This window comes from Bos javanicus, chromosome 22 (assembly GCF_032452875.1).
Source record: "Bos javanicus breed banteng chromosome 22, ARS-OSU_banteng_1.0, whole genome shotgun sequence".
NCBI classification, from domain to species: Eukaryota; Metazoa; Chordata; class Mammalia; order Artiodactyla; family Bovidae; genus Bos; species Bos javanicus.
Genome location: NC_083889.1, coordinates 3,926,264 through 3,939,388, shown reverse-complemented (window position 1 = coordinate 3,939,388; position 13,125 = coordinate 3,926,264). Strand labels below are relative to the sequence as shown.

The following is a 13,125-nucleotide window of genomic DNA, read 5'->3' as shown; positions in this document are numbered from 1 at the left end:
TCTTTACGCTCGTCTAGTATTCTGTTCCTACTTCTATTATAGCACTGAGAAAACTCTAATGCAGTCAATAACTTGCATATTTATTACTCACTGTATGCCTCTGGAGGCTTGGGATCATGCCTCATTCCACTTTGCATCCCTGGCATGCAGCACCACACATGCCTATAGTTGGCACTTGACAAATGATGAATGTGTGAGTGAAGTAGCGAAATGTCCAAAGGAAGAGGCTGATCTACGATTGCTTATATTTGTTGTGACTTTGGGCAAGTCACAAACTCTATATGATCGTCTGTAGGTAATTATTGAGAAATAATTGTGAATCCATGCCAAGGGATGACATATTTCATGGGAAGGGGTCCTTATATTTGAGGAGCTGAAAGAATGAGGATCTTGCATTTTGAGGGCTTTTAAAAAGTGTGATGTCGGCCAGCCAGCTGACACCCAGGGCCATCCATCTTTCTTGCACAGCACATCTCCCTCTTCTGATGGTACTGTTTCTGGTACCCATGCTAGGACCTTCTGCATCTTTATGCATCTTCATTTCAACTTGCAATTGAGGCCCAAGGAACCTCAGTTCCTATAGTCCTAATTCACAAGACTCCTGACTATCTATTTTACAAACCTAAAGAAAAACGTAGCCAAATTAAGCCAAGAGGGATGAGTATGGTATAAAATACAAGCTTTGCTTGCAATCTCATAAAGACACCAAACTTTTATCAATGTCTCAAATGCCTGTTTTTTCTAGTTGGATTGACATGGACAAACAGGAAATTAATGCTGAAGAGTCTCAGGACAAAGGAAAAGTGTTTAACAGGATCCCAAACAGGGTAATTTGATCCTTCCCATTATTATCTTGTATGTACCTACAAATCAGAACAGGAAAAGGAATTCTTGAAAAAAATTAACTAAGATGAAATAGATACTGCATTCATTCATCACTGAAATTCAACTACAAAGAAGTTAAAGTCACCCCGTAAACTCCAGATAAAAGGCTCATAACTCATTTCCACTGGAGGGTAATAAGACTAGCTGTTCCTCCCATGAGTGGAGGGAACAAGTGTGGTCTTGTAGGAAGAAAACTCAAGGTGAATAAAACATAGTTCCACTGTTTCTGGGAGATGAGCTCTGTAGTTTAAGTGATATGACATCTCTGTGTTCGTGAGCTTTTAGTCATTAGGGAGAAGTATTCCTTCTCCAATCTTTAGTACATAAACACAAAGTCCTTTCACATTTCCTAATTTCTTAAATACCTTAATTATTTATGTCTAGCTTCCTTTATTTTCAGGTTATTTCTCTGTGTGTCTATATTATACATATTTGTTGATTTGTTTTTTCCATCCAATTAACTTTGGTTTATATGTGTTGTCTCTGTGGCTTCTGAACAGTTGCAAATTCATTCCTCAGCGTATTGGGATTCCCAGGTGGCGCTAGTGGTAAAGAATCCACCTGCCAATGCAAAAGATGCAAGAGACATAAGTTCCAGCCCTGGGTCCAAAAGATCCCCTGGAGAAGGGCATGGCAACCCACCCCAGCATTCGTGCCCGGAGAATCCCATGGACAGAGGGGCCTGGTGGGCTACAGGCCAAGGGGTCGCAAAGAGTCAGGCACGACTGAAGTGACTCAGCACACACACACAGCTTATTACACCAGAATACAACAGTTGAGATTTTCCACTAAACATCATCTATAGCTTTTAGATTCAGACAAAGCCTAAAGCCAGAGACAGAATGAACAAAACTCAACATGCTACTCTAGTTCTCCTAACAGACACCCCATTTTACCCTTTGAAATACAAAGGTAAAAATTCATCATGTTGCATTTGCTTTCTGAATATATCATTGTTTAGATGTATTACAACTTAGTTCAGATAAGCCAAAAACATATCAGTAACCAACCCACACCTTTCTAAATAAGAATCAATGTTACCATGCTCAACCTGAATAGGCTATCTTTAGACCTTTTATATTTTGATTTAGGGCTTATAGCAAATGTTTTATGTAATCTTTTCTAAGTTCCTTTAATAAAAAAATTACTATGAAAAAAGAGCAAATCTCAAAGAATACACTAAATCTGGTGCATGAGCAAAGGAGCAATAAAAGCATAAAAATCATTCACCAAATTAGAGTCTTAGACAAACTTTATTTTGGCGTGTCAATATACCAATATTCATGGTTCATGTTAGAATCATTAACATTTCTACAGATGAGTAATTATGGTATTAGCATTTTTCACTCATTCAATCAGCATGTCTTGAGTGCATAGGGATTAAAGTTCAATTCACACAGCCATTTACACAAACATATCCCAGAATCGCACAGTTCAGAATAAAAGATAATACTGTATTGTATACTTGGAATTTGCTAAGAAATATCTTAAATGTTCTTACCATACACACACAGAAATAGAACTGTGTGAAATGATAGATAAATTAATTAGCTTGATTGTGGTAATCAGTTCATTTTACATGTGTTTTATATATATATATATATATCACATTTTTATATATCACGTTTTCATTCCAATCCCAAAGAAAGGCAATGCCAAAGAATGCTCAAACTACTGCACAGTTGCACTCATCTCACACGCTAGTAAAGTAATGCTCAAAATTCTCCAAGCCAGGCTTCAGCAATATGTGAACCATGAACTTCCTGATGTTCAAGCTGGTTTTAGAACAGGCAGAGGAACCAGAGATCAAATTGCCAACATCCGCTGGATCATGGAAAAAGCAAGAGAGTTCCAGAAAAACATCTATTTCTGCTTTACTGACTATGCCAAAGCCTTTGACTGGGTGGATCACAATAAACTGTGGGAAATTCTGAAAGAAATGGGAATACCAGACCACCTGATCTGCCTCTTGAGAAATCTGTATGCAGGTCAGGAAGCAACAGTTAGAACTGGACGTGGAACAACAGACTGGTTCCAAATAGGAAAAGGAGTACGTCAAGGCTGTATATTGTCACCCTGTTTATTTAACTTATATGCAGAGTACATCATGAGAAACGCTGGACTGGAAGAAACACAAGCTGGAATCAAGATTGCCGGGAGAAATATCAATAACCTCAGATATGCAGATGACACCACCCTTATGGCAGAAAGTGAAGAGGAACTCAAAAGCTTTTGATGAAAGTGAAAGAGGGGAGTGAAACTAAGATCATGGCATCCAGTCCCATCACTTCACAGGAAATAGATGGGGAAACAGTGGAAACAGTGTCATACTTTATTTTTCTGGGCTTCAAAATCACTACAGATGGTGACTGCAGCCATGAAATTACAAGATGCTTACTCCTTGGAAGGAAAGTTATGACCAACCTAGACAGCATATTCAAAAGCAGAGACATTACTTTGCCAACAAAGGTCCATCTAGTCAAGGCTATGGTTTTTCCAGTGGTCATGTATGGATGTGAGAGTTGGACTGTGAAGAAGGCTGAGCACCGAAGAATTGATGCTTTTGAACTGTGGTGTTGGAGAAGACTCTTGAGAGTCCCTTGGACTGCAAGGAGATCCAACCAGTCCATTCTGAAGGAGATCAGCCCTGGGTGTTCTTTGGAAGGAATGATGCTAAAGCTGAAACTCCAGTACTTTGGCCACCTCATTCGAAGAGTTGAATCATTGGAAAAGACTCTGATGCTGGGAGGGATTGGGGGCAAGAGGAGAAGGGGACGACAGAGGATGAGGTGGCTGGATGGCATCACTGACTCAATGGACATGAATCTTAGTGAACTCTGGGAGTCGGTGATGGACAGGGAAGCCTGGCGTGCTGTGATTCATGGGGTCGCGAAGAGTCGAACACGACTGAGTGACTGATCTGATCTGATCTGATACATACAACTTTGTATGCTGCTGCTGCTGCTAAGTCGCTTCAGTCTTGTCCGACTCTGTGTGACCCCATAGACGGCAGCCCACCAGGCTCCACCGTCCCTGGGATTCTCCAGGCAAGAACACTGGAGTGGGTTGCCATTTCCTTCTCCAATGCAGGAAAGTGAAAAGTGAAAGTGACGTCGCTCAGTCATGTCCGACTCCTCGAGACCGCATGGACTGCAGCCCACCAGGCTCCTCCGACCATGGGATTCTCCAGGCAAGAGTACTGGAGTAGGGTGCCATATATACCTCAATAAAACTGGGGAAAGACACTGATTGATTTTATGGGTAGTAGAATTGAAGTAAGGAGCATTTTTATGTTTTATTATATATATTCTTGTTTGACTACTTTTAACTACGTTTAACTAGAATATTATTACTTAGCAAGGTAGATAGATAACAGATATGTAGATGATGGATGGATGGATAGATAGAATATAAATGCCTCCTCCCTACTTATAGGATAATTAGACAAAGGCTTATGAAGATTTTAAGGTTATATTAAATATTGCCACATTGCTTTATTATGGTGCCAATAAAGTCTAATTTGTGTGTTTTCTTTTTCAAATCAAACTTCAAGTTAGATTTTAGCAAGTGGTGTAACCAGGCCAGAGATGGCCTTAGTCCTAGGCCCAAAAGTTTCAGACCATAAACATTCAAGCTCTGTATTTCTGACTAAAGGCATTTAGAATTTTTCCAGTCTGGGATTCCCCAAAGTCAAGTGCAGATAGAGGATTCAAGGCTATGTTGGTATATTTATTGCTGATCTTCTATGACAGCTACAGAAATCACTTTACCAAGTAAAACCTATGTCTTTTGTGGCACTTTAGGAAAGAAAGACTCTAATTCAGAAACAGGGAACATAAGACAACATTTGTGGTTGATGCCTGGAGTTAGGTTTAAAATAACCCCTCCAGTTCATAAAACTCATTCTGAGATATAACTTGAACCCTGAGTTCAAAGTGGAGGCCCCTCCCTGTGCCAGCTCAGGGCTTGTGGGCATCTGGTTCCCTGTACCCTCACGCACCTGGGGAGAAGCAGAATGCAGGGCTGAAACACAGCGTATCTGTAACGAGGCCAAGGTCAGGGCCGTGGCCTCCCAACCCTTAGGCAGCAACTGTATCCCTAGATACCTTTCACAAACCTCGGGCTGTACCCCAGTGGTGGCAAACGTGGGCTCAGAAGCCGCACCGACTCAGCAGGCCTCCTGCCCTGTGGCTCTGTAAACTTGGAAAAGCTGCTTAAACCTTCTGAACCTTAGTCTCCCCAACTGTAAGCTAAGGATACCAATAAGATAGTAAATCCCTGTCATATCCTTTGAAATGGGGTCCAAATATGCAATCCAATAACATATGAGCAGGCATCCTTATGAGAGTCACGGGAGGACCAGTTAGCTGGCTGGCTGAGAGCTCCAAAGATCCCGAAGCCAACCCCCTATCACACTAGGTTCAAATTCGTAGGGTACCATGTCACAGCAATGTTTTTGCTCCAAGGACCAAGTTACATTACTGACGGGAGATGTATCAGTACATGTTTAGAGAGTGAAGCAATTAATATTGCTAATGCGCGAAGTCACTAGAGCTTAAAATTGATCAAGGATTCATTATATGACTTATGATTGGTGCTATTATTCACATTTTGGTCTGTTAGGTTTTTCTTCCAACCTTACGTACATTATAAACACAAATTTATTACTGTAAAATTTTCAAAAGTGATGAATTGAAAAGTTTTGAGTAAAGAAGAAATTTTTGATGAATTTTATGTAGATTCTTTCTCTGTCTCAGCAACATATATACTAGTGTCTCCAACAGCTCTTCAGAATTAGTTCTGATTCAGATAATGTGAATATTAGACCAACAAAAAGACAAAAAAACCTAGTGATTGATTCTAGTATGGAAAGTGAGGGGCTTCCCTGGTGGCTCAGAGGGTAAAGCATCTGCCTGTGATGCGGAAGACCCAGGTTCGATCCCTGGGTCGGGAAGGTCCCCTGGAGAAGGAAATGGCAACCCACTCCAGTATTCTTGTCTGGAGAATCCCATGGACAGGGGAGCCTGGTGGGCTACAATCCATGGGGTCTCAAAGAGTTGGACACGACTGAGCGACTACACACACATGGAAAGTGAGAATGAAAGTCATGGCTCTGGAGAAGATTTTACAGGTGTTTCAGGTATAACTATTGAATGTAATAACCCACAAAGTGTTAGTGAAATAACAAAATTAATTTTTGCCTGGCCAAAATAAAAACTGCCAACCACTAGCGTTAGTCTCTGCAAAAATGCCCTGGACAATAATGAGTTAATACGGTTAAGTGGTAATGCAGGAGATCTGGATTCAATCCCTGGGTTGGGAAGATCCTCTGGAGAAGGGAATGGCAACCCACTCCAGTATTCTTGCCTGGGAAATCCCATGGGCAGAGGAGCCTGGTGGGCTGCAGTCCATGGAGTCACAAAAGAGCTGACATGATTTAGCGACTAAACAACCACAATGTCAAATGCCTAGAGCAGGGCCTGTTACTGAGTCAGTGGTATAGACGCTTGTTATTATCACTGTGGAAGTTTCCTCCATGATCATGACCCTCACATAGCCGCTGCTACACCACCCCCCAGTAGACAAAGGAAGAGCATTTGCCAATGACCAGTAGAAGAAACAGAAAGGAGATTTCCAGTCTTCGTGCAAGGGTCTCCCCGCTAGGCTTTACTGACTGTTCTCCACTAGTCCTGAATTTTCCTTTTGCCAAAAACTATAAACCAATAAACTCTGGGGTGGGGAGGAGGAGGACCAAGACTGGGGGTTGGCATTTAAAAAAGAGTCTCTATTAAAGAGATTGGATGGATATTAAGCACACTGTCCATCCATAAACCCATCACTTGCTTGTTACCCATTGCTCACTCTGAAGACAGAAGCTGTCCTTCTAATAGGCATCATGCCTTTCTATTCATGACAAAATACCGTCTTCCTGATGTCTACATGCCATCAGCTACAGATATTCCCGTGAGAGAGTTATAGGATCCCTGCAGGGAAAAGTACTGCTTTGTGTCTAGCAAATTTGGGAGGTGGCAATGGTTCACATCTCCCTTATGAACGTCATGACATTTAATGTGACACCATTTCAAGTGAATCATATCCCCACAGATGCCCGTGACCTGTGCCCCAGCCTTCCTTGCTCCAGGCAGGGGACCTAGAATGAAGCCTGGAAAAGCTGGCCACACAGAGCTTGCAGGCCCACAGACACAGAAATGAGTCTTGGTTAATGTCATGGCCGTAGAATTAACGTCGTTTCTCTTCAGGAGGCAGTTAAATTTCATAATGCAATTGCAGAAAGAGAAGACATCAGGGCTGAGGGCCTTTATGTGCTTCCTACCTCTTGCTTGTCATACACTAAACAGGACCAGATGTTTCAGCAAAGAAATGAAACCAGTCACCCTGCACTTGATTTGTGGGACCACCCTTACATGAAATGCCAGCGTGTCGCTCCGAAGTTTTAAAAATGATATGTGTAACAAGCGAGATAAGAAATGTGGACATTCCTTCAAGAAAGTCATTAATTATAGGATCCACAGATGGTGAGAAAATGCCTTCCAGGTCAGCGTTGAGAAATGTGGAGATTATTTGCAAAGGGGTGAGAACAAAGGCGGTCTCTTGTCCCTCTGGTGCCTCTGTCCTGAATCGGGAGAATGACGCTGTAGGATGGGGCTGGGGGTGGGGGAATGAGGGTCCAAGAAAGCAGAGACCAGGAGAGGCGGCAGATCAAAGGCGCAGAGTCTCGGGATGACCTAGAAGATCCACAGTTTTCAGGGAAGAGCAGTGTAGCGAAAAGGAAACCCAGGGAGTTAGAGCACACGGGCACTCAGCTCCATGCTTGCCAACGTGCTATTTTGGGGAAAAGAACATGGACAGGAGGGAAAGGGCTTGAGAGATGGAGATGAAGAGACAGAAATAAACAGGATATGGAAATATACAGGACATGAGACAGAAAAGGCACACAGATGCAAACGCAGAGAGAGGAAGCAGAGGAATGAGGATGGATTAGTGATCTGCGTTTGTGGTTACTCGCTACATATGGCCAGACCATAATGAACATATAACAGAGGATGAGCTCTGGCCCTGGGAGAGGAATTTCTCTTCCCCTGGTCATCCTTGGTTCCCTTACGACTCTGTGTAAGTGAACCTCTTGGCAAGTTGAGCAGAACAGGTTTCTAAAAATAGAGCATACACTGTTCAAAAAATGGGTTTCCTAAATACAAGTTAATTACTTTATCTTATGCTCAAAAAAAAGAAATAGAATTCTAGAGGAAAAAAGCAGCTGGTGACTTAGGATTTTAAATTTCTGATCATTGCCTTATAGTTTAGAATGTGACCCCACTGTTAGACTATAACCCTGGGGGTCTTATTCTGCACAAGATGATGGGGACAAAAAGTTTAGGAAAGAGTGGGTTCGCCCAGTTGCAACAGGCTTCCTTCCTTTAGCCTTTCTTAGAGCTGGTCATTCACTTATGGACACTGACTTCTCCACAGACTCGACTGATGAATGGTGCAGCCGCGGCCCAACAGCTTAATCAGAGAGTCCTTTCTTCTTTGAAGTACTCCTCAGGGTATAAGTGCACTGGGGAACATTCTTCGGGAAACTCTGATCCAATGCAAGCCCTCTCATGTCTCCTTCCTTGCCGCCTACTAGCCAAATATACAAGCCGTCACCAAGCTAATCCTCCTAAATGGACATTTCACTGCATGTTCCCAGGCTTCTGACTCTACTGGGGTTTCCAGTTGCCTAAAACTATAAATCTCAAACTTTCCCAAATGCCTAAAATAACAGAGAAGCCAGCACCACACACCATACCTATTCCCTGGCTTCACAAATCTTCTGGTTCAATATCGATTTCCTTCGATAGCTTATATACTGTGATAGGAGATACACATTCAGAATATCAAGTCCACATTCCTCAGTCAATCAGCGGGTCCCCATCACACTCAGACTTCAGCCCAATTTTCTGTCCTATCTGAGTCCTTCCTTCCTGAGTCTGGATATGGAGCATAAACCAGTCTACAGAAAATGTCATTACATTCTTCCAACCCAGAATGATCAGAGATCTCAATTTCAATTAAGAGAAGAGCCATGTTAGAGAACAGGCCAGGCTCTCAAGAGATAATAAGAGAACCCAACAAACAAATGCACCTCTAGTCTGTTTGCACATAACAGATAATGTCTGGCTTTGCTTATTAGCTCTGTTAATCAACCAGGACCACATTCGGCAGCCTCCTTAGCTTAGAGAATCAGGGATGAGATTTAAAAAGAAAGGTCTGTGTCTTGGGCCACAGAAATGGCAGCACTCAGGAGTTTTAACACAGGGGCATCGTCGAGATAGAACATCAGATGTAGACTCGGACTCACTGGGAGTTGCACAGTACAAAGTCAAAGGTTTTATACTTTGTTTTGCTTTGCTTCACTCTTGTCTAGTAATAGAAAATTCAGTGGGATAAAACACTAGTTAATTTATATAAAACAAATAGAATAACATATGACTGTCAGAGCCGTAAGCATGAGCAAATATGCCAGATGCTGCTTCTGAAAATGCCACACGACAGTAAATTTTCGTCGCATCAGTTCACCCCAAGCAGTCTGTCTTGAGGGATTTTCCCTTCAGGTTTAGCTTAAAAACAATGAGAGAAGGTGTGGCTGGGGGAGACGGTTCCTGTGACTTTCCTTTGTTTCATTTCCCCAGGAAGAGAAAAATCTTCCCATAACACAAACAGACATAAAATAAATCTTCATATTAAAATATTCACACACAAATACGGTTTCTAAGTCTCTCATTCGTAATCATGGTTTTGAGAATTTCACTGAAAATAAAGGCTTCTTAAAAAAATACAGAAGGTTAAATTCTTGGAATCAACTGTTTTTTAAAAATTTCATGGAAAGGATTCAATTCCGTCACACGCGCTTCCTGTGCACTCAGTAACAGTTCCCTCTGTTTGAAATTCCTCAATTATTGGAACCGTAAAGCCAGAAGTTCTGCTAGGAAGAAAACGTCGCCTTTGCCTCTGCAGATATGACCTCTCCCAGGCCCTCCTGGCTCGCTCACAGAAGATGACCTACTTTTTCTGAGATTAAAGTTTTCAGACACGATCTATTTCCACTTCGTCCAAACGCAAGATTCATCTCTGTCCTCATCTACCCTCTCTGTTCTTTCTTGGAGGAAGAAGTGATTATAGACTAGGTTTCCAAGGCCAACTGTCCCACTGGTGCCCTGGATCTGTGCCATATCTGCCCCCTGGAGTCATGGTGTGGGTGGTATAATTTGTTACTTTTCCCATATAATTTTTAAAAGTTGATATGTAGTATTTTCATCTTTATTCAATTCAAGAAATCTTCTTTTTCTTGGCTGTGAAGCATGCAGGATCTTAGTTCCCTGACCAAGGATCAAACTGGCGCCCCATGAAGTGGACGTCAGGAAACTTAACAACTGGACCACCGGGGAAGTCTCAGGATGTGTGTTGAATGGCATCTCAAACACACGTCCTTACACCTCTAATACCTCCCTCCTCCTTTCACTAAAACCATAAATACTCTCAAGCCTCTTGATTTCAAAAACTCCTTCTGTTCACTACATGATCCCAGGGCAGGGTTTGCCTATCTCCCAATGTTAAATCTTAAACTTCTAGAAAGGGTGGGCTATACTAACCTGCCTCCCACTAAATTTCCAAAGCCTTCTTCGCCTGCCCTCCGGCTGAAACTATTTCCCTGAAGGTCAACAATGACCTCAAATTACTCAATGCGATGCACTGTTTTCTGTCTTCAAATATAGTTGGCTCTTCATGTTCAATCAAGCTTGGATGGAAGAAATTTAAGAGGAAATATTGGCTCTGTGGTTGGTTGAACCTGTGGATGTGGAAGCTGTAGAGATGGAGGACTAAGTCCCTGTAAGAGCCTTGAGCACTCCAGGCATGCATGCCTTGTGGAGGGTGGGTGGAGGGAGGCATTTTGGAGCCTATGCCCCTTGTATGCAGAAGGGTAATCACACCTTACACACTTTCTAACACATTAACTACATACTTTTGTTTATTGACAGCTTCTAATATCTTTACTGATATTTCTCCCAGCAATCTTGATTACAGCTTGTGCTTCATCCAGCCCAGCATTTCACATGATGTACTCTGCATATAAGTTGAATGAGCAGGGTGACAATATGCAGTCTTGTCATACTCCTTTCCCAATGTGGAACCAGTCTGTTGTTCCATGTCTGGTTCTAACTGTTGTTTCTTGACCTGCATACAGGAGGCAGGTATGATGCTCTGGTATTCCCATCTTTTAAAGAATTTTTTATAGTTTATTGTGATCCACACAGTCAAAGGCTTTGGCATAGTCAATAAAGAAAAGTAGATGTTTTTCTGAAACTCTTGCTTTTTTGATGATCCAACGGATATTGGCTATTTGATCTCTGGTTCCTTTGCCTTTTCTAAATCCAGCTTGAACATCTGGAAGTTCTCAGTGCATGTACTGTGGAAGCCTGGCTTGGAGAAATTTGAGCATTACTTTGCTGGCCTGTGAGATGAGTGCAATTGTGTGGTAGTTTGAGCATTCTTTGGCATTGCCTTTCTTTGGGATTGGAATGAAAACTGACCTTTTCCAGTCCTGTGGGCACTGCTGAGTTTTCCAAATTTCCTGGCATATTGAGTGCAACACTTTCACAGCATCATCTTTTAGGATTTAAAATAGCTCAGCTGGAATTCTGGGCTCCCCTTGTGGCTCAGCTGGTTAAGAATCAGTCTGCAACACCAGAGACCTGGGTTCGATCCCTGGCTTGGGAAGATCCCCTGGAGAAGGGAAAAGCTACCCACTGCAGTATTCTGGCCTGGAGAATTCCATGGACTGTATAGTCCATGGGTTTGCAAAGAGTCAGACTCTGATCAGGGATCTAACCCACATCCCTTGCACTGTAAGGTGGATTCTTAACTACCAGACTGCCAGGGAAGTCTCTAACCAATTCCTGTCTAAAAAGCATACTTTATTGAAGTCCAGTTGACTTACAATGCTGTGGTAGTTTCAGGTGTACAGCAAAATGATTCAGTCATCCATGTATATCTGTTCTCCACATCCTTTTCCATTACGGTTTATCACAGGATATTGAATATAGGTCCCCGTGCTCTATAGGAGGACCTTTTTGTTTACCCGTCCTGTATACAATAGTTTGCATCCCAAAGAACCCATCCTCCATGATGTTTTTACCAGTGGTTCCAGATTGACATAATCATTAAACTCTGGCCCTAGCAGGTTTCTGTGGGACTAAATCCATTCTACGTCACATACAAGACAATAGGCTCATGTCTTAAGTCCTTTCCCAAATTATAGAGTGAGGTCTTATCTAGTAATCCTTCCCCTTTGTTCATGTAATGTTGATAGAATATTTTCCATGACAGACTCTGGAAATGCAATATGAAAATCTGATTTCTTCCGTGAAACGACTCTTTGAACCAAGCATAGCTCCTGGGACATGACAGGTGCTGAGTAAATAAGTATAGAATGGAACTGTCCCCTGTTCTGCTCAGGCTTCCCCTTTGCCCTGAACAACATCACCATCTGGGGAAATGCAAAAAAGTGCAGCGATGAGTAACCCTGATCCTTCTGGGTTTCCCTGCCCTTTCCCAGAACAATCCTGACCCCAGAAAACCCCTCTCCCAGTATAAACCACAAAGAAGTGTGGAAGAGACTGGGAGCTACTTTATAGATAATCACATGCCTACTCATAGCAGCCCCAGCTGTAAACGAATTACTCAAAATAGGACTAACATGCAGGCATAACGCAAAGATACCAACACTGGAGAGAGCGTGACCTTCCTCCAAACCCCACCTATGATTCCTTTAAGGGCATCGATTGGCTTCGCGACCAGTCAGAAGAAGCAGATACAGGTGGAGACATCTGGGGAGGGGCTCAGAGTCAGAGAGAGAGGACAGGATGCTCTCACGCTGCCAGAGTTTGATGAATGAAATGGAAAGTGTGGCAGCAGAGCCTGCAGTTATTTTCAACAAGGTCAACACGTAGAGCAGCAAATATATTTTTAAAAGAATGAGTTTCCTCTTAATTGTGCGTTTTTTCTTTATTTAACAGATTAAGTTAAAATGTGGCTTTCTGTCTAGCAGCAAGACACACGGCCCATGGCTGTGCTGTACTTGTTACAGAGCAAGTAAGACTTGATGGAGGGCGGAGGGAGAAGGGCAAGGAAAGTGGGATTTGTTTTCATCTCTGAAGCTGTATTTCTAGGAGGTAGGAT

General features: G+C 42.4%; 1 protein-coding gene and 1 non-coding gene across 9 annotated transcripts in view; one reads left to right on the top strand and one right to left on the bottom strand.

Moving 5' to 3' along the window:
• The window catches only part of RBMS3 (RNA binding motif single stranded interacting protein 3), an 809,718-nt gene that overhangs the window by 770,128 nt on the left and 26,465 nt on the right, over window positions 1–13,125 (bottom strand). The window lies entirely within an intron of this gene.
• On the top strand, window positions 5,768–5,839 carry TRNAH-GUG (transfer RNA histidin (anticodon GUG)). The gene has a single exon. It is a non-coding gene; the product is annotated as a tRNA-His (tRNA).